This window comes from Thunnus maccoyii, chromosome 12 (assembly GCF_910596095.1).
Source record: "Thunnus maccoyii chromosome 12, fThuMac1.1, whole genome shotgun sequence".
In the NCBI taxonomy this organism is placed as follows: Eukaryota; Metazoa; Chordata; class Actinopteri; order Scombriformes; family Scombridae; genus Thunnus; species Thunnus maccoyii.
The window spans coordinates 1,802,361-1,827,241 of NC_056544.1; the positions used below are offsets into that span (position 1 = coordinate 1,802,361).

Sequence of the window (24,881 nt, forward strand, 5' to 3'; positions counted from 1 at the left end):
TAAAGCATTTATGAGTTAGTATAATGTCATGATCCAGAGGAAAAAAACAAAACAGACCAGAAGCTTTTCTGTCATGTGTGGTTTGTGTGTGTGTGATTTGAAGAATGATCTGTGTTCTCAACATCTACAATGAACCCTGCAAAATGAAGCCGTTTGATACCTTCAGCAGGCTGTGGTGGAGACAGATGTCCCTGACAGTCAGTTATGCTAGTAACTGTGCAATGATAACATTTACATCAATAAGAGACAGTTTTTCTATTTAGACATGTAAAAAGACTGTTACAGTAATCCAGGCTTGATGAGATAAAAGCATGTATATTCTTAGAAGAATGAATGAACAAATGAACACATGAATGAATTCATATAAATGTGGTTCAGGCCACTAACAGAGGAAAGTCCAAAACAATTAGAAACAATCAGAAACAGTTGAAGTGGAAGTACACAGTGGAAGCACTGATGACTTCATGAACTACTAAATAATACAGCAAAACAACAGTTACTGTATATTTATCCTCATTGGAGAATTGACACAAAAAGTAGAGTTTAGTATGAACTTTTCCAAACAAACAATTGCTTTCTACCTTCACAAAAAATAGGCTAGTTTATACATACACATTTTCTTACAGGTCAGTTATTGATTGTAATGACTGTTGCTTAACTCCAAGCTAAATTACAGAATAGTCTCTATGTATCATCACTAATTAATTCATTATACAACTTCTTGTGACTCTTTACACTCTAGAAGTATTGATGGCAGAATAAGTGCTGAAGTCAGAACTTGCAGTTTTCTTCTTCTTTGGTCTCTGCAATGTCTGACGGATTTCCAGCGCAGCATAACACACATCTTCACCCTATGATTTGACATTTGTTATTTAGAATCATGACCATGTGCATATTTAATACTAACTATATGATTCATTATGAACTATTGTCAAAAACTTTAAAATTTATTTTAATATCATGTGTCTCATCTGTAAGTGTAACATATGTTCACTTATTTGCAAAAATGAAAAGATGAGTGTAGTATGAAACAACAAAACCCCCACAAACTAGAATTCATAAAAGTACTGTAAATTACCTGATTCAGTCTTATTTGACCTCTAGTGTCAACTGTTTGCTCATCAATCTGAGGTTCTTTAGCTGCAGAAATAAATAAAGGATCATCACACCATGTTACAGCCAAACTCACATAATAAATTACAAGTAGAGAGCTTATCTGAATCCAGGTTTCTGTGTGATTCAAAATTCATCTTGTAGATTAAATATTAATTATTTTTTCTGAACTATTAAAAGCAAGAAGTTAAACGTAAAAAGTGACATATACAGTAGTTACCTGTTTTCTGACAAAGGCGATAAACCAAAAGAGATGAAAGGAGAGAGGAGAGAACAGCAAATGTTGGACACATAGAGAACAGCAGCGTCCAGCACGAATCGCAGTCTTGTAGAGTGTCATAGTGACGAAGCTCACTGGAGTCTGGATCTAACACAGAGTTGAGTTAGTTTGCTTGATTAAACTCTGATCTCATAGAAAAAAATTGCAAAAATGAAAATGTATGTAGTTGTTCATGACCACAGTAATCAGGGAATACAGATATTTCTGTAAACTGTTTGGTTTAAATTAAATTGCACAGGACCTTCTGATGAAGAAAAAAAAAATACATTTCATGTCATTGTTTTCTGGTCTACCAAGAGCTCTGTTCAGTGTTCTTGGTACAGTATTAACTCTGCCTTGTTGGCCTTCTTTGAGCATTGCCTTTAAAGCAATATTCATAATCATTGTCATTTGAATAATGGATTTTCAGCTTATTCCAGCAATAAGTGCAATGTGAAACTTTTTTTCCCTGTTCAGGCCTTTTTTCTCAGATCTCAAATGTAAATTCATTCCAAAACTTACAGTACTATGCAAGTTATGAAAAATACTTGGTGCACTTTAAGAATGACTCACAACGAAGAGGTCACTTATTTGGAAGGAATTCTTTGTTCAAATAATTATACAGTATTTAACTTGTTGCAGCTAATTTTCACATACATGTTGTACGTGCACTTTAATATGGTGGACTTCAGACCATAGATATTTCAGTTAAATGATTACATTACTTGAAACCAACCATACTCACAGATATTTCATAGACAAAAAAAAAACAAACTCCTTACCAACTAGGATCCTTGTTGTGACATTGCCATATTCATAAACATATCTGAGATTAATGTATTCTTTATCCTCCACTTCCTCCACTCTTGTCTGTTCAGTTCCACAGTAGAAGAGACCCGCATCCGAATTAGTGATGTTTAAAATGAGAAGGTCGTAGGATTCAGAAGAAAAGTTTCTCACAAACTGAAAATGGTGGAAGGGCTGCAGAGGACCAGTAGTATTAGTGGCGCCTATCCATGAACTTGTTTTTGTTTTTAAAACAAGAGGCGGCTGGTTTTCATGAGAACAGTTCCTGTACCACACTATGAATATTCCTGTTGATAATTTGCAGTCACAGTAGAGAGTGATGTTGTCTCCTGATCTGACTGTCACCTCCAACACTGATCCAGCAGACTGATCCTGTCTGCAGGAAACAACTCCTGGAATACAAACACAATCACAAAAGCAGGTTAAAATTTGCACAATGTTAAATGATTTTCACAGCAGATGCTTAACAGCAATAACAACGAGAATAGGTATTGTTTCATTGTCATAATGAAACCTAACAATTGTAACCTAATCATCGAAAATTTTATCAAGTGAATTACCCAACAGAAAGACCAGAAAAGTGTGAATCTTGTCCATGTGTGATGTTGATCAAGAGTTACAAGACAGAGAAACAGATCTTACTTATAGACATCATGACCTGCGCAGACTTTTCCATTAAAGGAAAGGTAAGCGCTGATTGGCCAGACAAGTGGAACATTTTTGTCTGTGGTTGTTTTCTATAGGTGTGGTACTGAGTGATAATCTGGGCATTGATGTTTCCTCAGTGAACACTTGATAATACATACAATCTGTTAAACCCCACTACATTCTAACATCCAAATGAGGTGTTACCATTTAGACGGTAGACTGCAGCCTAGCAATACTTGCTGTAGTACCTTTGTTGTCTGTGTATCTGTGGGTCGCTACAGACATGGAGATTCTGATACATATAAACCAGATGTAGACAGTACTCTAATCCGGCAAAGCTATGAAATAAAATGCATAATTGTACAGTGTAGAGAAGCATCCTTGTCTTAGTCTTCAAATAGAATCTACTGTATAACTGTTACGCATTTAAACTGTCAGTTTACTGTCACTCTGCAGCCTGTTGCCATTTTGAAAGATAGAACAGTGCTAGTTTAGCAGCTGTTGTGAACACCAGGACGAGAAGAAGGGCTAGTGCTTGTGATAATGCAGAACCCTGAGTGTCTGAAACAACCTGCCTGAGGAAATGAGGCAGGCTAAGTCAGTGGCTTCCTTTCAATCTAAGCTCAATGCAGCGATAATCATATTAACAGTAGCTTCCGATTCCAACAAGTTCTTATATAAATGTATTGTCAGAGCCTAAAACAATGCATATGGCTGATGGAAAAAATGGCTAACTTGAGTATTTTCTAATCAGCCAAATTCACACAGTTGAATGGACAAATAACGCACCTGAACTTTTCTCTAGGACTTTTGGACAATGCCACATCTGCTTTTTCTACTACAAGAGGACTGACATTATTTGTTTGATCGCAAGAGGTCGCTTGTCCGGAAAATGTAACACTGGCTGTTTTAAGATTTAAAACAAACACCAAATGCTGTTTTTAGTTATACTATTGATCAGGCTGTGTAGAATGGGAAAATGACCCACTAAAGGGCACAAGAACTTAATTTTCTTTGAAAGTGATGTGGAAATGTCTTTAGGATGCCTTTTTTGGGGAAGGTTACGGTAGAAGTAAAATATTACATGGGAAGAAATCCTTTTCTTCCTTCTGAAGGCAGTGGGAGCGCTGGGTTGCAGCAGCGGTCAGTCTCTCTCGGATCCTGTGATCGTGTTCAGGTGAACACAGGTGAAGTCTTGTCTTGTCCAGCAAGGGAAGAATCTTCCAGTTGGGGGGGGGTATACATGCACTTGGTTATGTGGTGTATTTTCATTAAGTGTCATTGGTGTGCTTAAAGACAATATTAAGCTATGCAGATTGATTTCATAAATTTTATAAGCAATAAGTGCTAGTGTGTTAGAATCTTATTGATGATGTATTTGTAATCTCATGAATCACATTTAAACACGATATACGTATAGAAGCACGGTAAAAGAATCATAATCATACACTGGAGAAATTTGAGTTTGTTTGTATTACATGTCACTTTGCTTGGGTCTGCGTTAAAGTGTTCACCTTTTTTAAAAATACACTCTGGAGAAGATCAAGAGATAAGGGTGTAAAGTGACTAGAATAACAAATAAAAAATAAATAAAGGCCAGAAGACAACTTGGCAATAATGGTGTAAAATGATCCCTAATACTTATATAAAAAAATTGGACATAACCAGATAGAATTTAATATGCCAGTACATATCCACGACAGCTCAAAACCTGTCTTGAAGAGTTTTGACCAACAACGAGTGACGAAGATAAAATATAATGGTGTAATTGGCCAAAGATAAAGAGGATGGACGATAGGTGTGACCTATGCTGACCCAAGGATATAAAAACTACGCCCTGAAGGCAAAAAACCTTCAGAGCGACCTGGTTCATCTTGTATGCACTAATTTGCTCTCCTTTATTGCCGGCATTAAAGAACACTTTGCTGCTTGGACCTCTGACTCCTGATTTTTTTATCATCAAAAAGCAGTTTTTTGATCTGCAGTTTTTCAACTGTCATCCATTGATTTGACACGACAGTTACCTCCCTTTGTAAACTGGCTCACAGAGGGAGCAAAGTTTCCTCCTACTTAGTTACAATAGAATGGCAAGGATGTCTGTCTCCAGCCAGTACTTAAAGGGGCAGTGACATCATGGCTGCGTTTCCATGACTCCTGGTGATGTTGGTGCATCTCTGCCAATGAGAGACGATTTCACGCCAAGGTCTGAACTGAGGAGAGCATGCTGGGAGATGGAGTCTGTTTTGGGCTCCCTTTGTTTGACTTGGTGCCCTTGCGAAGCGTGCACACCCCTCACTCTGGGATAAGCATGCGTCAGGTGTCTTACGTCCTGACGGAGAGCTAATGCAACCTGACGCCACACACTCAGCAACAGAGACACGTTGTACACGCTGCTCCGTGACAAAGTGGTAATGGCGGCCACAACGGGAGGCAAGTGCATTATTCAGTGCGGTTACATCAGGTGAGGTGTGCTTTCTAACAACACCACACCAACCGTAACGTGCATGACCCAGCACAGCGCTGTGACATCTCTGGACATGTGCATGTGTATGTGCAGAGGGCCCAGTATTTGTATTTGTATCTGTATTAGTTGAGGCAGCAAAATTATTTGTGTTTGTATTCGAATAAAAGTGGAAAGGAAATTATTGTTTTTATTACCCTTTAAATTTAGAAAATGAAAGTGTTACAATAAGTGTTAATGAATAAACTACCTTACAAAGGAGGTCCCCACACAGGGTCTCGAACTGGAGTCTTCCCGATCATAGACGACTGCACTGACTACTGTGCTAAAACTCTACTCATTGCCTCATTGCAGACAGACCTCAACTTATTTAGACAGTGTGTAATGTGTAAGGAGGAACTTCAAAGGCTATTCTTGCTTTGCACTTTTCATTTATTGCCTATTTTTTATAACCACACATTGTGGAAAGGAGAAGGGGAACAACAGGTTATGTAGAGTCCCTTGAGAGCACTTTGCATGTGTCAGCTGCTCAGCTTTATCTCTGGGCAACACCCCCAACTCCTGGAGTGATGTCCAAATTAGGAAATGTGCGTCATGCAGCAGGTGGATGTGACTCCCTGTGTTGAGACCTGCTGATAGATGTAACAGTGGAGCAGAGGAGAGAGAATGATATGGAGATGTAAACGACCTGGGCGCTGGTATTTGACATGTTTTTTTTTCCTTCCCAAAAACAAATAATTTTGAAAATATTTTTATGAAACAAATATTCGTGAAAAAAAAACAAAAAAAAAACAATATTTGTGCTTTGCCGAAAAACGTATTTCTATTTGTACACACCCCTACTGGACATCACTGCCTGCTCTGGCATGAGTGTAGTGCAACGCTGGCCAGCCATAACACGCTGTGTGACTTATACAGTATCGTTACATTTAACAGCACCACACCAACTGTAACGTGCACACACCAGCACAGCACCATGATGTCTCTGGACATCAATACCTAAACTGGCTTGAATGCCCTGGCCCTCCACCTCCTTTGCAGGTGGTGTGGTGGGAGCAACACCTGTGTGTGTGTGTGTGTGTTTGTGTGTGTGAGTGTGTTATGCAACACTAGGCAGCCATAACACATCGTGTGAAATGGAATGAACCGAATTCACCTCGGCAGCATGGAGAATTGAAAAGGTGGGGAGGCTGTGGGAACTTGCTCTGTACTTGCTCTGGGAGGGGGTGGAAAAAAACCTAATTTCTGCACTGTCATAGAGCCCAGTCTGTGCTCTATGACACTGTGGGGGGGTGCTGTATTAGCCCAACACGACCCGCAGCAATGGTCATCACTTGCAGGAAGTACTGGCAGACAAATGCAGATAACAGGGCTCCACAAGCTGACTTACTGATGAGATGAGATTTTCATCATCTGCAACAAAGCCGTTGTCTCAGCAGGGATGACCTGGAGTGGTGGCAGTGTGTTATTGGCCGGAGCGGGTGGCTGGGTGTCATCAATCACGAGTCCCCACTCACTCTCCTCGCAGTAGAGCATCACATCGGAAAGCTGAAAGTAATTCCACCGCTGCTGGCAGCTGTCGACAGCTCACAAAAGATGGTGGCTGCTGCAGTCATGTCCAAGGCACTCGAAGCAGAAGACATGACGGTGTGTGCCGGGTAAGTAGCCGGGGCAGACAAGTGACAATGTTTTGGAGCGGCAACTCCATCCATGTAGAGGTAAGATCAGTGAGCAAATTTGCTGTTGCTGAAGTAAGAAGGAAGGTGAAGCGTAAGCAACACGCTGCTTATATACTGTGTTAGACACAAGTAATCGGTAGGCGTGTCCTTACTGGCCTTACTTACCCAAATGCAAATTTCAGTGGACAATTTCATGTGTGTGACTGGAGGACAGTATTACCCAGTAGAGTGGAGTCCAGTAGAGGGCCAAGTCTGTGTGAGATAGAACTTCTGTTGTGATTTGGCACTATATAAATAAAATTGATTTGACTTGACTTAAGAGCACATTGTTCTTTTGGGTAGTGATCAGTTCGTCAAATTGTTATATTCACTGCATATACACATACAGTATACATACAAAAATAAGTGAACACCCTGTACACAGTTTTGGTCATGGGAAGTTTTTGTCTTTTTTTCATTTTAGACAATAGTGTGATTCCAACTTTGCAACAACAGTTTGATAAAGTCTCTATCCTGTTTCACCACAGATAATTCACACATACAGTGTAGAGAAGTCGGATGAGACTATTTACTGAATACGATCCTTGTGACTTTTCCATAAGTGTAAACATTTCTGTCAGAAATTGTTGTCTTATCCTCCACCTTGATTTGTTCAGTTCCACAGTAGTAGAGGCCCTCATCTGATGTTCATGATCAGCAGGTCGTACAATCAAGAGGAATTGTTCACCAAATGAAAATGAGGGAATGGATTCGGAATGTCTGTAGCATCTCTGGGGACAAAGATTTGCTCATATTTTTTTCTCAGAGCAAGAGAAGGCTGGTTCTCATTAGAACAGTTCCTGTACCACACTATGAATACTCCATGTGATCTTTTGCAGTCACAGTATAGAGTGATGTTGTCTCCTGGTCTGACTGTAACCTCCAGCTCTGATCCAGAGATCCCATCATGACTGTAGGAAACAACTCCTGGAATACAAATACAATCACAAAAATAAAATGAAATGTGACCAGTGTAACAGTGTTTCACATCACAACAAAAGCAGGTTACTGCTACAGACACTGAGAATGTAGGGATTAATCCATTATCAAATTGTAATTACATTCATTTAATTTTCAATTTACCTGTGGGAGTAAGCTGAAAATGTCCATGACTGATGATTATCTGGTGTGGAAAAACTTTTCTATTAAAGGAAATGTACGTTGTGATTGGCTAGTGAAAAGAAATATTTACTTCTGTGGGTGTTTTCTATTGATGTGATGTTACATGATAGTCTAGATGTCACATGTGATGTTACATAATCACACGTGCTGTGTATTAGCTTTCATGTGTCAATCATGAAAATGGCCCACAGGAGGGAGCAAAAAAATCATCTTGTGCGCAACAATATTAAATTGATAATATCTAGTGAGAAGCCCTGCAAACTTAAATGTTTTTATAAGTTGTTTTGGGGTAATGTTGCAGTAGTTGTAAAATACTAATATTGTTTAACTGTATTATATTTGAAGGATTGGATCCTCATCTGTTCAGAAATATCTTCGACCCTGAAAGGTTTTGTAATCCCATGGAATAGAAATCATGGCATTTTTATTAACTGCTGCAAAGATCACATTTTGGACATGTGATGTTGTCATTGAACCGCGACAGCATGAAAAGCAGTTCACCAAGACTTTCATACATTTCACCTCAAAGGATTTTAGAGAGGGTGAGATGATTGAAACAGTCCCTCTAATGTCAAAGCTCTATGATAATAACTTGCACTAACCACAGTGGGACATAAACAGTTTCACAGTTCAAAGGTCTGCCTGTGTTTGTGTGCATATATAAGGTGAGATGTACTTGGCAACCACTGATGCTCAAGTGATGTGGAAAAAAAACCCCTCACCACATTCACCGTGTACATACTTTTCAGTATGAGGATGGGGTTTCAGTTTGAATGATAACAAAACTGCCTTTGATAAAAGAAATGTGCTCTATGGCTGAGAGGGGCATGTTTTCATGTCTTTCTGTTGCTTTAGTTTCCTGAATAAATTGCTTGGCATAGAGTTTCTCTGGAATAAATTCTTTTTTTTCCACTGTATGACAGGCTGGTCAGAGCTGGTCAACTACCACAGCTTCAGGTTGAAGGTTCAAGTACTCTGACAGATGATGCGGGCCCCAAAAAATCCTTAGTTCCAAATGACTCCCATTGAAAAAGCATCAACTTCTCTCCAGAAATACTAACTCATTTTTTTTTTTTTTTTTTCAGTGAGTCATTATGGTCTCAATTGCTAAACTTATTCACTTCAATAAGTATGCTGGTGGTCATTTTGGAAATTAATCTTCCATTAATAAGATTTGAAGACTTACAGTAGGAATTGATGTCTGTTGTGTGGACGCTGATTGACAGCAGTGATTGACAGGTGACTGCAACTATGTGCTTCAAACTGGCTCCAATGAAAACCAATGGGTGACATCACACCTTCCTACATCCATCTTTATAAATAGTCTCTGGGTCAGAACCAATACTGCAACATAATTATCAGTTATAATTTAAAGTTCCAGCTGTTTCAGAATCTGTAATGTAGATAGTACAGAATCATGTTATGTAGATTATCTTTGGATTCAAACCTCTTCTGGTGGTCTCTTTTATGTATTATTTAACATTTCTACCAAGCCTGTCCTCACAAGAAAAAGACAGGATCAGTAGTTTATGCAAGTCCCCAAAACAACAGATATTTACATTCAAGTGAAAGAAGCCTACTGGCCGTAACACGGCAGATCACTGTTCATACCATGTTTCCAAATGTAAGTCAACTCTGTTTGTTTAAACTATATCCACTATCATCACCCAATCTTAACCATGTAGTTATTATTACACCATGACAACGAGGGTCTCCTAACCATAGGACAGTACTCATTTTAATTTTGTAAGGCACAAAAACGACAAATGATTTCCCCCCAATTACTGTTGATAGGAGCAGAAAATAGATCGGAAAATTCTTGCATGTGTCACTCTGAGTCAACAATGTATTTTGGTGTTTAATTTGGAGGACTTACTGGAGACACTGTAGGCCATGAGGGTAAACAGTGTTTGACTTTTCCTGTAGCTAAAAATACTTTAGCAGCATTCACACCTACAGTAAACAGCAGACCACTTTCTTTTAGTCAGTGCAGATCAATACCATGTGAACACTTCATAAACCTTTTTTACAGTAAACTTATATAAAACATGTTTTAATTGATCTCAATTTTTTTCTAGTTATTATTCAGAATAAGAACAAACACATCTACAAACAAAACTGAAACTGCACCAACACCTTCAACAGACCACTAAATTGCAGCTTTAGTCCATCTGCATATTGTTGTCACATGAGGGACTGTTTGTCAGTGTGGGTTTCCTGTGACCTTTATTTATTTCAGGGTGTGATGGCCGCACTTGCAGCCACACAGCCATTTTGAAGTTTGTATCTCAGCTGGCACTCACACTTTGGTTTCTTTTACATTTGTAGTTAATTCATTCCTCACTTTTGTTCACATTTTTTGCGTAAAATAAAAACCCTCTTTTTTGAAACCACCTGAGTCTCCTTTGTCTGCCAGCTCGGTCCCTTACATATGGTGGCAGTGGTGGGATCAGCCGGTTTAGGAGACAGGTGTGTTTTTTTTTTTTGTTGTTTTTTTTTTTCTCCCTCTCTCAATCTTGTGAGGCATGCAGCGAGGACTTTGAAGGGGAGGGGTGTGTGATGGCCGCACTTGCAGCCACACAGCCATTTTGAAGTTTGTATCTCAGCTGGCACTCACACTTTGGTTTCTTTTACATTTGTAGTTAATTCATTCCTCAGTTAGCTAATTTAATTACATTTCACATTACATACAAATAAATAACAACACACTGGATTTTGTTTCGTACATCATACTCATTTTATTTTACAGTTTGGCAGTACATTGGTTTCTATTTGTAGCGCGCACATTGGGTTAACTTTTGTACAGTCATTAGTTTAAGTTCTAATTTTCCTTTTTTTGAGTTACCAGTGTTGGGGTGCTGCTCCTGGAGGACATCTGGCCAGGCCTGGGCAAAGGATGTGCACCAGGACATGGAATGGTTAAATACAGGAAGTGGCCAATTGGGTCATACCAAGTCCTGCCACCTCATAGGGGGGGAACTGTTTATTTCAAGTTTAGTCATATTGTTTGTTTCTCTTTATTGAATGTTTAGTTGGGTATTTTTGGTTTAGTTGATTTAGTTGAGTTAACCTGTGTTGGGGGGGAATTCTGTTGTTTATTGCTTAGTTGGTAGTGGTTGTCATTTGTTAGTTACCCCTCTTCTGTTATGGTCTGATCGGCCAGTATATATGTTCCCCTTTGTGTTCATTTAGGAAGGTCTGTTAGTAGGGTTAAGTTCACTTTAGTTGAGTTCTGTTTATTTGACCTCTTTTATGGGCCCTGAACTTTATTTACATAGTTTGTTATTTGTACCTTTTGTTCACATTTTTTGGGTAAAATAAAAACCCTCTTTTTTGAAACCACCTGAGTCTCCTTTGTCTGCCAGCTCGGTCCCTTACACAGGGCTACATGATGGTTGAGGTTAACTTCACTGTTAACCCTTTATTGTCTGGTAACATCTTTGAAACTGTCCAAGGCATAAATAAAAAGTTTTTAAAACTCTAAATCATGCAAAGATATTCCAGTAGAGCCCCCTAATATAAATATAAACCCAGAAAAATGCATTATACAGTACATTACCTTTAACGATCTGCTTCAGGGGTCAAAGGTCATGTTTTAATTTCTTGAAATCAACTGTCTCTGTGACTAAAACCAAAAAAAGCTAGAACAGAGAACAGTTGATTGGATGGTGGAGAAAAAATGTTATTTTTTTAGAATTAACAAGCCTTTTGATACTATTGTTTCATATTTACTTACAGTTAAAAAAGAAAATAAATTCCTCTGTTTCAGCAGGGGTTTGTAGTTTGCTATATTGCTCAACTTTACTACAGCGTGTGAGCTAAATGACACAATGGCTTATGAATACCTCTTCTCATTCATTTCTAATGTTAACTCGTTAGGTCCTTCACACCCTAGAAGTATTGATGGCAGAATATGTGCTGAAGTCAGAACTCTGGATTTTCTTCTTCTTTGGTCTTTGTGACGCTTGATGAATTTCCAGTGCAGCATAACACACATCTTCATCCTGAGATTTGACATTTGTTATTTAGAATCATGAACATGTACTATACAGATGTACTACTTTGATTGTCTTTAATTCACTATTAAACATAGCGAGAATCAGGGATCAGTGTTGTTAGTGTAAAACATCACATACTGTAAGTGAAAAAATGGAAAGATCTGTGTAGTGAGGAATGAATTGAAACATGGAAACCAATAAACATTTCTCATTGTCAGTATTTTAACTTGTCATAGCAGGAAAAGCACACGTCTTTCTCAATGTATTAATGATTAATAATAATTAGGCATCATAAATAATTGCTCTGCTATATTTAGCTGTGCCAGTGAGTTAGTATGTACAATATCAAGGTCCCACCATTGAAACACCAAATGAAATGCAGCCGTTATTAGTGTAATTAGATAACATGTTTTATATTTATATATTTTTTTATATTTTACTTTTAGAAAGTCACATACTTTTGAAAAGTGATTAAATTCATAATGTACATTACCAGATTCTCTGTTGTTCCTCTGGTGTCAGGTCTTTGTTGGTCCACTTGAGGTTCTTTAGCTGCAGACATGAATATAACATCATTACACCATGAAAACCAACCTCATAAAATACCTTAATGCCATAATAATATTAATTATTGTATCTAAAGCCAGTTGTGTGTTTTTTTAGACACAAATTTGAGAATATCTCTGGATAACAAGTAAAGCTACAAACATTTAAAGAACTAGTCATCAAAGTAATCTAATGAATTGAGGATAGAAGGACCAAGTGGATAAAAGTGACATACTGTACAGTAGGTACCTGTTTTCTGGCTGAGCTGATAAACCAAAAGAGAGAAGAGGAGAGAGGAGAGAACAGCCAGAGATGGACAGAGAGAGAGCAGCAGCGTCCAGCACACACCACAGTCTTGTTGGTGGGTTGAGGTTTGGTAATCTGGCTCACTGGAGTCTGAATCAAACACAAACAAGTGAGTGAATGTTTGTGATTCCAATGTTATAGAAATGTAATGGAAAATAAAACATGTCTATATTTTATCCTTACATTCTTACATGACTTTTTCAACTTTGGGCCAAATTCAGAATTCCCTTTAGACAAACGAGTGACTGAATGTTTGCGAATCCAATTTTATAGATATGTAATGGAAATTAAAACATTTATGTTTCATTTTCCCATACCAACTTTGTAATTTATATTGAGCATGTGTGTTATTTGTACTGATAATCTTATATTATTATTGGATATTCAAAAATTGTAATTTATGAATTTCATTTGCCTCTACAGCCCTGAAATGTTTTAATCCTGTTTTAATTCATATTCTCTGTAGCATCTCCAACATAACAGTGATGCAGTGATGAAGACTCTGAACTGGTGGCTAACTTGAGATAAAAACAGGAAATGTTCTGTTTAACAGCTATCGTGTCTTGTTACAGACAAACAGTCGTCACTGCTGATATGAAATGTAGCAGATCAATTTCAATCAAATAAATGAATCTGAAGCAAATTGTAATCAACAGCCACAGACAGGTTTTATATTTGTGAGGTTTATTTGTTTATTTTCACAGCTCATCAGCATTCAATATTTTATTTAAGTTGTGGAGGGAAATAGAATACACAAGATGTACAGTATCTATTCTTATAATAATAATAATAATAATAATAATAATAATAATAATAATAATAATAATAATAATAATAATATCTTTATTTATATACTACTTATCAAAACACAGTTACAAAGTGCTCCACATAAAAACAAACAAACACAGCAATAACAGAATAAAAGTACTAAAAGAGCAACTTAAAACTAAAATAATAAAACCCATAAAACAGAATATAAACTAGAATCAGGTGAAATCAGGGAAGGTGGTGTGATAAAAGTACATTTTGAGTTTAGATTAAAAGGAAGCCACTGACTCAGCCTGCCTCATTTCCTCAAGCAGTGTGTTTTAGACCTTCGGGGCTCTTATTTCAATAGCTCTGTCCCCCTAAATCTTCAGCCAATAGTCTTACAGATAAACGATCTGAGATATATTGAGAAGTCAGACCATTTAGTGCGTCTTAAGTAATTAAAAGAACCTTGAAATCTAAAATTTTAAAACACACTGGAAGCCAGTGTAAAGAGGCTAAAACTGGGTTGATGTGTTCAAACCTGTTTTCTCTGGTTCAAAGCCTGGCAGCTGAGTTCTGTACTGTCTGTAGCTGCTCTACAGTTTACTATTCAGGCTTTGAAAAAGTCTGTTACAGTAATCCAGGTGTGATGAGATAAAAGCTGAGAAGAATGAATGAACAAATGAACACAATGAATGAATTCATATAATTTGTGGTTTAAGCCACTAATAGTGGAAAATCCAAAACAATTAGAAACAGCAGTTACTGTATATTTATCCTCATTGGAGAATTGACACAAAAAACGTAGAGTTTAGTATGAACTTTTCCAAACAAACAATTGCTTTCAACCTTCACAACAAAGGAGGCTAGTTTATACATACACATTTTCTCACAGGTCAGTTATTGATGGTAATGACTGTTGCTTAACTTTAAGCTTAATTACAGAATAGTCTATATGTATCACTGCTAATTAATTCATCATACAACTTCTTGTGACTCTTTACACTCTAGAAGTATTGATGGCAGAATAAGTGCTGAAGTCAGAACTTGCAGTTTTCTTCTTCTTTGGTCTCTGCAATGTCTGACGGATTTCCAGCGCAGCATAACACACATCTTCACCCTATGATTTGACATTTGTTATTCAGAATCATGACCATGTACATAGTTAATACTAACTATATGATTCATTATGAACTACTGTTAAAAACATTTATTTTTATATTATGTTTCTCATCTGTAAGTGTAACATATGTTCACTTATTTGCAAAAATGAACAGATGAGTGTAATATGAAACAACAAAACCCCTGCAAACTAGACTTCATTAAAGTACTGTAAATTACCTGATTCAGTCTTGTTTGACCTCTAGTGTCAGCTGTTTGCTCATCAATCTGAGGTTCTTTAGCTGCAGAAATAAATAAAGGATCATCACACCATGTTACAGCCAAACTCACATAATAAATTACAAGCAGAGAGCTTATCTGAATCCAGGTTTCTGTGTGATTCAAAATTCACTTTGTAGATTAAATATTAATTATTATTTCTGAACTATTGAAAGCAAAAAATTAAACATAAAATGTTACATATACAGTAGTTACCTGTTTTCTGACAAAGGCGATAAACCAAAAGAGATGAAAGGAGAGAGGAGAGAACAGCAAATGTTGGACACAGAGAGAACAGCAGCGTCCAGCACGAATCACAGTTTTGTAGAGTCTCATAGTGACGAGGCTCTGGATCAAACACAAAGTTGAGTCATTTCACCTGATTAAACTCTAATCTCATAGAAAAAAATTGCAATAACGGAAACATGCTTTTTTCTTATGTGTTCATGTATGCAATCAATCAATACAGTATATAGTTGTTACATGACCACAGTAATCAAAAAATAAAGATATTTCCAATATAGTAGTAATATAAGTAGTAATATAATATAGTTCCAATTAAATTGCACAAGACTTTCTGGTGAAGAAGAAAAAATTACATTTCATGTCATTGTTTTCTGGTCTACCAAGAGCTCTGTTCAGTGTTCTTGGTACAGTATTGACTCTGCCTTGTTGATGCATTTTTTCAATTTTGGCCTTATCTGAGCATTGCCTTTAAAGAAATATTCATAATCATTCTCATTTGAATAATAGATTTTCAGCTTATTCCAACAATAAGTGCAATGTGAAACTTTTTTCCCTGTTCAGGCCTTTTTTTCTCAGATCTCAAATGTAAATTCATCCCAAAACCTACAGTACTATGCATGAAGAGTTATGAAAATACTGGGTGCACATTTAAGGATGACTCACAATGAAGAGGTCACTTATCTGGAAGGAATTCTTTGTTAAAACAATTATATATGATTTAACTTCAGATTGGGGTTCGCTGCAGTTCATTTTCACATGTATATTGTACATGCACTCCCATTTATGGTGGACGTCAGAGCATAGATATTTCAACCAAACGATTATATTACTTGAAACAATTCATAGTCACAGATGTTTCATTTACACACACACACACATACACATAAACTTACCAACTAGGATCCTTGTTGTGACATTGCCATATTCATAAACATATATTTGTTTAATATAATCTTTGTCCTCCACTCTTGTCTGTTCAGTTCCACAGTAGTAGAGACCTGCATCCGAATTAGTGATGTTAAAAATGAGAAGGTCGTAGGATACAGAAGAAAAGTTTCTCACAAACTGAAAACGGTGGAAGGGCTGCAGATGACCAGTAGTATTAGTAATGCTTATCCATGAACTTGTTTTTGTTTTTAAAACAAGAGGCGGCTGGTTTTCATGAGAACAGTTCCTGTACCACACTATGAATATTCCTGTTGATAATTTGCAGTCACAGTAGAGAGTGATGTTGTCTCCTGGTCTGACTGTCACCTCGAACACTGATCCAGCAGACTGATCCTGTCTGCAGGAAACAACTCCTGGAATACAAACACAATCACAAAAGCAGGTTAAAATCTGTACAATGTTACATGATTTTCACAGCAGATGCTTAACAGCAACAACACTGAGAATAGGTATTGTTTGATTGTCATAATGGAACCTAATAATTGTAACATAATCATCTAAAATTTTATCAAGTGAATTACCCAACAGAAAGACCAGAAAAGTGTGCATTTTGTCCATATGTGATGTTAAAGAGTTACAAGACAGAGAAACAGATCTTACTTATAGACATCATGACCTGCGCAGACTTTTCCATTAAAGGAAAGGTAAGCGCTGATTGGCCAGACAAGTAGAACATTTTTGTCTGTGGTTGTTTTTTATAGGTGTGATACTGACTGATAATCTGGGCATTGACATTTCCTCAGTGAACACTTGATAATACATACAATCTGTTAAACCCCATTACATCTCAGCATCCAAATGAAGTGTTAGTATTTAGTCTTCAAATAGAATCTACTGTATAACTGTTACGCATTTAAACTGTCAGTTTACTGTCACTCTGCAGCCTGTTGCCATTTTGAAAGATAGAACAGCGCTAGTTTAGCAGCTGTTGTGAACACCAGGACGAGAAGAAGGCTAGTGCTTGTGATCAGTGATAATCACATTAATAGTAACTTCCAATTCCAACAAGTAATAAATGTATTTGTCAGTGCTTAAAACAATGCATATGGCTGCTTGAAAAACCACTAACTCAAGTATTTTCTGATCAACCAAATTCACACAGTTGTATGGACAAATAACACACCCCAACCTTTTTTCTGGAACTTTTTCTACTACAAGAGGACTAACATTATTTGTTTGCTTACAAGAGGTCACTTGTCAGGAAAATATAACAGTGGCTGTTTAAAGATTTAAAACAAACACCAAATGCTGTTTCTAGTTATACTATTGATCAGGATATGAAGAATGGAAAAAATGACCCACTAAAGGGTAGAAGAACTTTATTTTCCTCGAAAGCGATGTTAAAATGTCTTCAGGGTGCCTTTTTTGGGTAATGTTACAGTAGAAGTAAAATACTACATGCTAATGAGAGCTATCCTGATGCAGCGTGTGGGTAAAGTAATAGGAGAGCATACACTTTTGTGATGTGAAAAACCTACAACTCCCATTTTATACATTTTCATTTATTTTCGTTTGTATCACTTGAAGAATTGGATCCTCCTTTGCTGAGAAACATTTTCATACGTGTGTATCAGAAATCAAGTCTACTTGTCTTTGTTGCATTTTGGAGATGTGATGTTGTGTCCAACTATAACAATATGAAAAGCACTTTTTCTACACTTTCACTGTCTCTGATAGCACATATCATCTAAGAGGATCTGCCTGAGGAGTTAAGATGATAGAAACAATGTCTTTAGTGTCAAATCTCCATGGTGATCCCACGCAACCACTGCAATACTCTTGTCTTCCCTCTGGGACAGAAACATAGTATAATAGCACTGATATACTGTGTTCCTGACTGTGTATGTGCACAAGTATACACTTCCCTGTATTGATGTTCACATTTTCTGGTGTGACAATGTGCAACCACTGATGCCCCGTTGTTTTAAAAACAACACTCACCACATAAAACAGTGTGACGCAGAAGTCTGTTACTGAATGAGAGCAGAAGCCGCCTTCGATGAGGGTAGACTTATTTTTGTGTTTGTTGTGGTCAAGATCACTCTGTTATTCTACAATATAACATCTTTTACTTTACTTTTCTTGTTCCCAGGTCAGCCTGCTGCCGCAGTTTGACAGATTGAGACACTTATAAGATCTCAGTGACTGATCATCTGCATAGTCCATGTTTTCTCTCTTTTTCCGAAATGCAAGTATATAAAAGAAGGATCTTCAAAAATACTTTATTACTGATTTTAACTCAACTTCTGAAATTAATTTTAAGGATGCATTTATACCTTCTATGGGGGGCGAAATATTTTTTTTTTACATCTGAGATCTACAATGACAAACTGACACCAAAGGTTTTCACTTTCATTCCAAAGCATTTTGTGAGTTTGAGTGGAAAATTTCCAGGTGGCGTCTTGACAACAGTAGCAACTGATATAAGCTGAAAATGTCAGGTCAAGGAGTACCCATTATTATTAACAGCATCTTTATTAATGACATCTGTGTCAAGGCCAAATGGCAGGTTGATTAACTCCTGGTCATAATATGATGGGATGTTTCATGTAGGAGGAGTGCCAAACAATATCTTTCAAGCATTTTCATTTTATTAGATTTAATGAGAGAAAGGAAAGTGGGGTGGAGAGAAGGAATAAGAACCAACATCAATCAATCAATCAATTTTTATTTATATAGCGCCATATCACAACAAAAGTCATCTCAAGGCACTTTTCACATAGAGCAGGTCAAGACCATACTCTTTAATTTACAGAGACCCAACAATTCCCCCATGAGCAAGCACTTGGCAACAGCGGTAAGGAAAAACTCCCCTTTAACAGGTAGAAACCTCAAGCAGAACCCGGCTCTTGGTGGGCGGCCATCTGCTTTGACCGGTTGGGTTGAGAGAGAGAAAGAGAGAGGGAAAGGGGGAGTGGGGACAGAAGAACAACAATCATAACAATAACAATAAGTATAAGCATAAATAGCCAGGGAAGGATGCCATCAGGACTGTGAACGACCGCGAAGGCTCGGCCCAGAACCCAGGGTTTCCTGTGAGATGAGAAAGCACAAAAAACTACGGGGAAGAAGCAAAGTTATTGACATGCATTGGAGGAGGAGAGAGGAGCTCAGTGCATCATGGGAAGTCCCCCAGCAGTCTAGGCCTATAGCAGCATAACTAAGGGCTGATCCAAGGTGAGCCTGGTCGGCCCTAACTATAAGCTTTATCAAAAAGGAAAGTTTTAAGCCTACTCTTAAACATAGAGAGGGTGTCTGCACCCCGGACCGAAACTGGTAGATGGTTTCATAGAAGAGGAGCCGGATAGCTGAAGGCTCTGCCTCCCATTCTACTTTTAAAGACTGTAGGGACCACCAGTAAGCCTGCATTCTGGGAGCGCAGTGTTCTAGTGGGATAATACGATATTATGAGCTCTTCAAGATATGATGGTGCCTGACCATTAAGGGCTTTGTAAGTTAGGAGAAGGATTTTAAATTCTATTCTAGATTTTACAGGAAGCCAATGTAGCGAAGCTAAAATGGAAGAAATGTGATCTCTTTTTCTAGTTTTAGTCAGTACACGTGGTGTCTTAAGAGACACCTGCAGGATTCTTGTGCTTGATCTAAATAGTTATGCTATCCAGGAAGACAGGAATGAACAAATGAGAGTGAGCTTCACCCATGATAAATCTCATGATGAATGATCTCGTTGTCTCAAGAATTCAGCCTTTTGCTTTCTCAAGATCACAAGATAAATTAAGTCATGATCTCAAGATAATGGCGTTAAAAACATAATTGCAAGCACGGCTTTTCAGTCCTAGACACTATTATATCCAGAATTGTAGTATAACTCCCCCACTGCCACAAAAAGCACCGACATCAGAGTTTTACTCACAACATTACTAAAGTCTGAAATATTATATGGATATCTGAATGACAGCCAATGTGAAATTTTAACGGTTCCTGGTCAGAGGTGTCATGCTCATTCAACTTGAGGAAGCACCGAATATTTGAGATTGGGTGGCTTTAGAAAATGTTAAATTCTGTTTTCACAGCAAGTGTTTTCAATTAGCCTTAATAATATAGTATATAAACAAAAGTTGCTGTTCTGTTTGTTTTTATTCATATTTTACTGTGCCTGCTACTTGGTTCCTTTCAGCTAGCAATAGAGCTGGAAGCTAGGAGCTAGTGGAAGTCGTGAGAAATCGTTGCAAATTGCGGTCATGTTAACGGCCAGCCCGTTCTCACTCCCAACTCGTCACATATCGACACCTGGTCAGGACCCCGTGGCATCACTCTTTAACGCACTGTGTACCCCTTTATTGTCATTTTTTAACATGCAGGGTAGTCCGATAAACTTCTGCTGAGCTCCCACAATGTCTGAAATAGACGCTATAAGACCGATGAGATCTATATAAGGTGACAAATTTCAGCCTGGTCGCCAGAATAAAACATTGGCATTGTACATTTCTGCAAACCACAGATACGTTGAATATGTACATTTCAACACCTGTAATACGGAGTGTATTAACATTTCAACAATACGTATCATATTAACATTTCTGAAGTGACATACCTCACATGACATCTATATAAGCTGACTTTCTTATTAGGAGGTGGAGGGGGCCTGGCGGATGGCTTGCAACGTTGTTAGCAGAAACTTTTAAATCAGCACAGAGTCAGCACAGAGCATGGTTCGAGACCACCTTGCCGTTTTCATTTTATTTTTTATTTTAACCCAAACCATGACCTTTCCCTAACCCTAACCAAGTGTTTTTTGTGCCTAAACCTAACCAGACCTTAACCACCGTGTTGTCACACCATAAAATATGATGACCTTTTAATAGTGACTACTGTGATACTGCACGTTGAAAAATTATGCTAAATGGGTACCCAGTGCATTAAAAAGTGACGCCAAGAGGGTCCTGACTAAGCTTTGATATGTGACGAGTACGGAGTGAGAATGTCTTGCAACGGCAGTGTGAGGTATGTGAAATCAATGTCAGCTCATGTCATAAAACAGTATGTCTTGAATAAATTTGTAAATTAGAGCTTCAGAATTTCCCTATTTAAAGTGACTTTAGCCTCACTGGTTTTATCTATAACCCACAAGTAATTAACACAAGTGTTAGTTTCTTGTCCTTTGCTATTATTAGTAGCTTAATTATTGTTTTTGTCAAAACACATTTGCAGCACTAAAATGTGTCCTACATATCAGAGGATGGACTTTTTTTTTTTCTTGTAAAGAGTCAAGAGTTAGATAGTGTATTTTTTTGAGCTTTCTATACTTAATATTAAATTATCAATAGTGCTGGCTTGCTAACCAGCTAAGATTACCCCTGAGTTTAAAGCCTTTTTGCTAATGTATATTGCTATTAAATGCAATATAGCGTTATTAATACGTGTCATAAATATAGAGGGCAAAGCAAATAATTACTGGTAACCATTTGGTTTGGTGAAAACATTAACATGCGTGATGAAACTGTGGCCCTTTTAAATAATTGACAGCATGACGCCCCTGCCCATAGTCAAGATTTTTCATTCTACACTGTTTTGCAAAAAAAAAAAGACTTATTAGATTATGCTGATTAAAATGAGCTAAACTGGACAGAAATATTAACACAACTGAAACACAAGGCAGACTGGAGAAGGGAGGTTTTAAAACTGCTTGCATTTCTTTGTGTGTGTGTGTGTGTGTGTGTGTGTGTGTGTGTGTGTGGAGGGGGTGGGGGTGGCTGTGTGTTTCTGCAAGTGTATGTGCATTTATTTTTCACAATACTGTTGCTATGTGAGTTGGTGCAGATGTTATCCAGAGGATTTTCAGCTTTGCTATTTTCAGCTCAAACCCCTCTGCAGCAACAAGGGAGGGGCTGGGGCCTGCTGAAACCACAACTGTTTCCATCCACTTGTCAAACGTCAACTGCTTGGTCAACCACTGCAACCCTGTATTTGTCTGTGCAGATACTATAGTTTGTGCTGTCTGTGTGTGTACGTGTGTGTGTGGGGGTGTGGGTGTGTGTGTTATATTTGTTCTTGCAACTGTAACTACACAGGAAACAGTTTATTCAGGCCCCCAGGGCAGTGTGAATGTTTGCACATTTGCTTGAGACATGCAAATTATTACAGACAGAATGACTGTCTTGTCAGTGTAATGATGTCGGTTTTATTATTGTGTACTTTATTTATGTATTTATTTCATTTGACCTTTACTTAACCAGGGTGGTCTCTTGAGACAGCAATCTATTTTTCGAGTCTTAGACAAAATGGCAGCACAATTATGTTATGAACCAACATTCACAGAAAGAACATGAATAAGGTAAAGTAGAAAAAGTAAAGGCAAACCATTTATACACACCATTTCCTTATCAAATTATTCATTAAAATTATAAGTTAAACAAAACACTTGCTCATTTCAGTGCTTTAAAAAGTCTATGAGCTTTTATTCGTTTTTTTTTGTTTGTTTTTTTAGTAGCTTACTCCAAGAAGATGGCACTGCCCACACGAGAGCTTTTCTACCAGTCTCCATATGTAGCCTTGGTACAGACAAGAGCAGAGAGTCCTGAGAGCACAAGCTGTCTGATGACCTTGGTGGCATAAGTACAAATGAAAAGAGATTTGATGGAAGGTGCTAAGGGATACCCAGTATAAATGAAGAAGTAACAGATGTGGTGTTGTGAAAGAAGGTCATCACATATTTTCATTTATAATACATTTATGGGTGTCAGAACTGCAGCCAATAATTAATGTGGATCCATAAAAAACCCAGCTTATGAAAACATATGCAGACATTCTCCATGATCACAAGAAGGTGGCAGACACAAGCCTTTTCCTAGCATTTGTTTAATTTTTTTAAAAATTTCAATACCTTTAACAAACTGTCAGTGACATCCGTAAAAGACTAAATATCATCAAGCAGGAAGCAAAGGTATTTGAAGCACTTGGTTTTGTGCATGCACTTTTTTATTTAATTGTATATTTTTATACCCCTGCCTTTGTGTGCATTGTGCTAGTTAATATACTGTATAAGTCAACCAGTACTATTTGAGTATTTGTCTTTGTATAAGTATGTTTTTTTAGACAAAACAAGCTGCATTCCTTTCTTTACGCACTTAAATTTAACTTTAAGCAGTTATGTGGATTCTTTTTGTGTGTATGTGTCTGTGATATGTGCATTTGTTTGCACACATTGTCTGTGTGTAGAATACCTGGATGGATGTTTATATCCCCAATGACATACACAAGGTCAGCACTACTCTGCAGAACAGCAGCTTTTAATGGAACTTAAACTGCCAGCTTTCAAGCTACTGTTCCCTTTCAGTGTCACTAGATGGCGATGTGGCATTTTATTGAGGCCATTAAAGACAACTGCCTGTTTAATACATGTGTTACACATACTCACTGTTCTCATCACCATTTAGCACTGTACATGTGTTGTTTGCATCCCTATCGTTGTAGGTGTATATTAATTGTATTTGAGGGGTGAACATTTCTTTTTCTGTGTCAAGAAAATTGGGTTTCGAGTTGGTGTAACAGTGACACTCAACAATAGTATGGTAAATGTATGGTTCCTTTCTATTAAAATCAATCAAAAGTAGATTTTTTTTTTTTTTTTAAATTTCTAAATAATTATTATTGTAGTAATATCTGCACATGTCCATCTACAGCCTCTTCTCATCCAGTGTTGGGCAGTAATGCATTACCTATCAATGCATTATTTAGTTATGTGTTGCATTAACATCAATTCAGGGTTCAGCTTGTTTGCTGTCTTACTGGGAGTTTGAACATGTTTCCTCTCTGTGTGCGGACAAACTGGTATATTAAGTGTTAGTGGGCTACTAATTATATTTTTCAAGTAACTTGCCCAAGATTACTCTCTTCATTGATTAGTTATTAATGAAAACCCAAGTCAATGGTGCCCAGGTTCAACATCTTTGATGAATTTACGAGACCTTTGAACATTAACAGTGCTGACCAACTGAGGCAGCTCAGTTAGCTGATGTATTCATGTGATCACAAGGCAAGCTGCTACAATATTGACCTCTGATAGGCTCATATTATGTAAGACCCACCTTCTTGACATTTGGCAACCAATCAATGGGAAATGACAACCTGTTGCAATTAATTGTTTCTAAATTTTAACACAGGTGATCACCTCAATATACATCATTAAGTCACCATGTGTCATAGTCTCTTTAATGACTTCCAGGACTGTTAATGGTTCAGTGCACTTGAGACAATAAAACTGCACCACAACCCCAAATAACATCTTGCACATCATTATTTCAAAGCTTTGATGTGATTTCTGGTTTTATGATTCAGTGAACTGCTGAAGTTGAAGTTCTCTCGTTGGAGATGCCATCTGTGCACACACTTCCAAACGTGGACTTGGCCCAACAAGTTTTTTTCTTTGTCAGAATATCATTACCTACAGTTTTCGAAGGGATAGCAGTAAGCAAAACATTTATTTTCTAAACAATCCCCAGCTTTTCCTGTCCATGTGTCAAAGTCTCCTTTAGCAAGACACTGAACCCCAAGTTGGTCCCAATGGTCAAGGAACACCTTGCATGGCAGCTCCGCCACCATCGGTGTGTGAATGTAAG

The 24,881-nt window shown here is 37.5% G+C and overlaps 2 long non-coding RNA genes across 2 annotated transcripts; both read right to left on the minus strand.

Annotated features, from left to right (window-relative positions):
* Positions 1-672: 672 nt before the first annotated feature.
* On the minus strand, positions 673-1,405 carry LOC121909466. Its single transcript, XR_006099450.1, has 3 exons — positions 1,334-1,405; positions 1,079-1,140; positions 673-851 (listed from the first exon to the last, which is right to left on the minus strand). It is a non-coding gene; the product is annotated as an uncharacterized LOC121909466 (long non-coding RNA).
* Positions 1,406-14,755: 13,350 nt separating this feature from the next.
* On the minus strand, positions 14,756-15,410 carry LOC121909462. Its single transcript, XR_006099446.1, has 3 exons — positions 15,325-15,410; positions 15,070-15,131; positions 14,756-14,848 (listed from the first exon to the last, which is right to left on the minus strand). It is a non-coding gene; the product is annotated as an uncharacterized LOC121909462 (long non-coding RNA).
* Between the last annotated feature and the right edge of the window lie 9,471 nt (positions 15,411-24,881).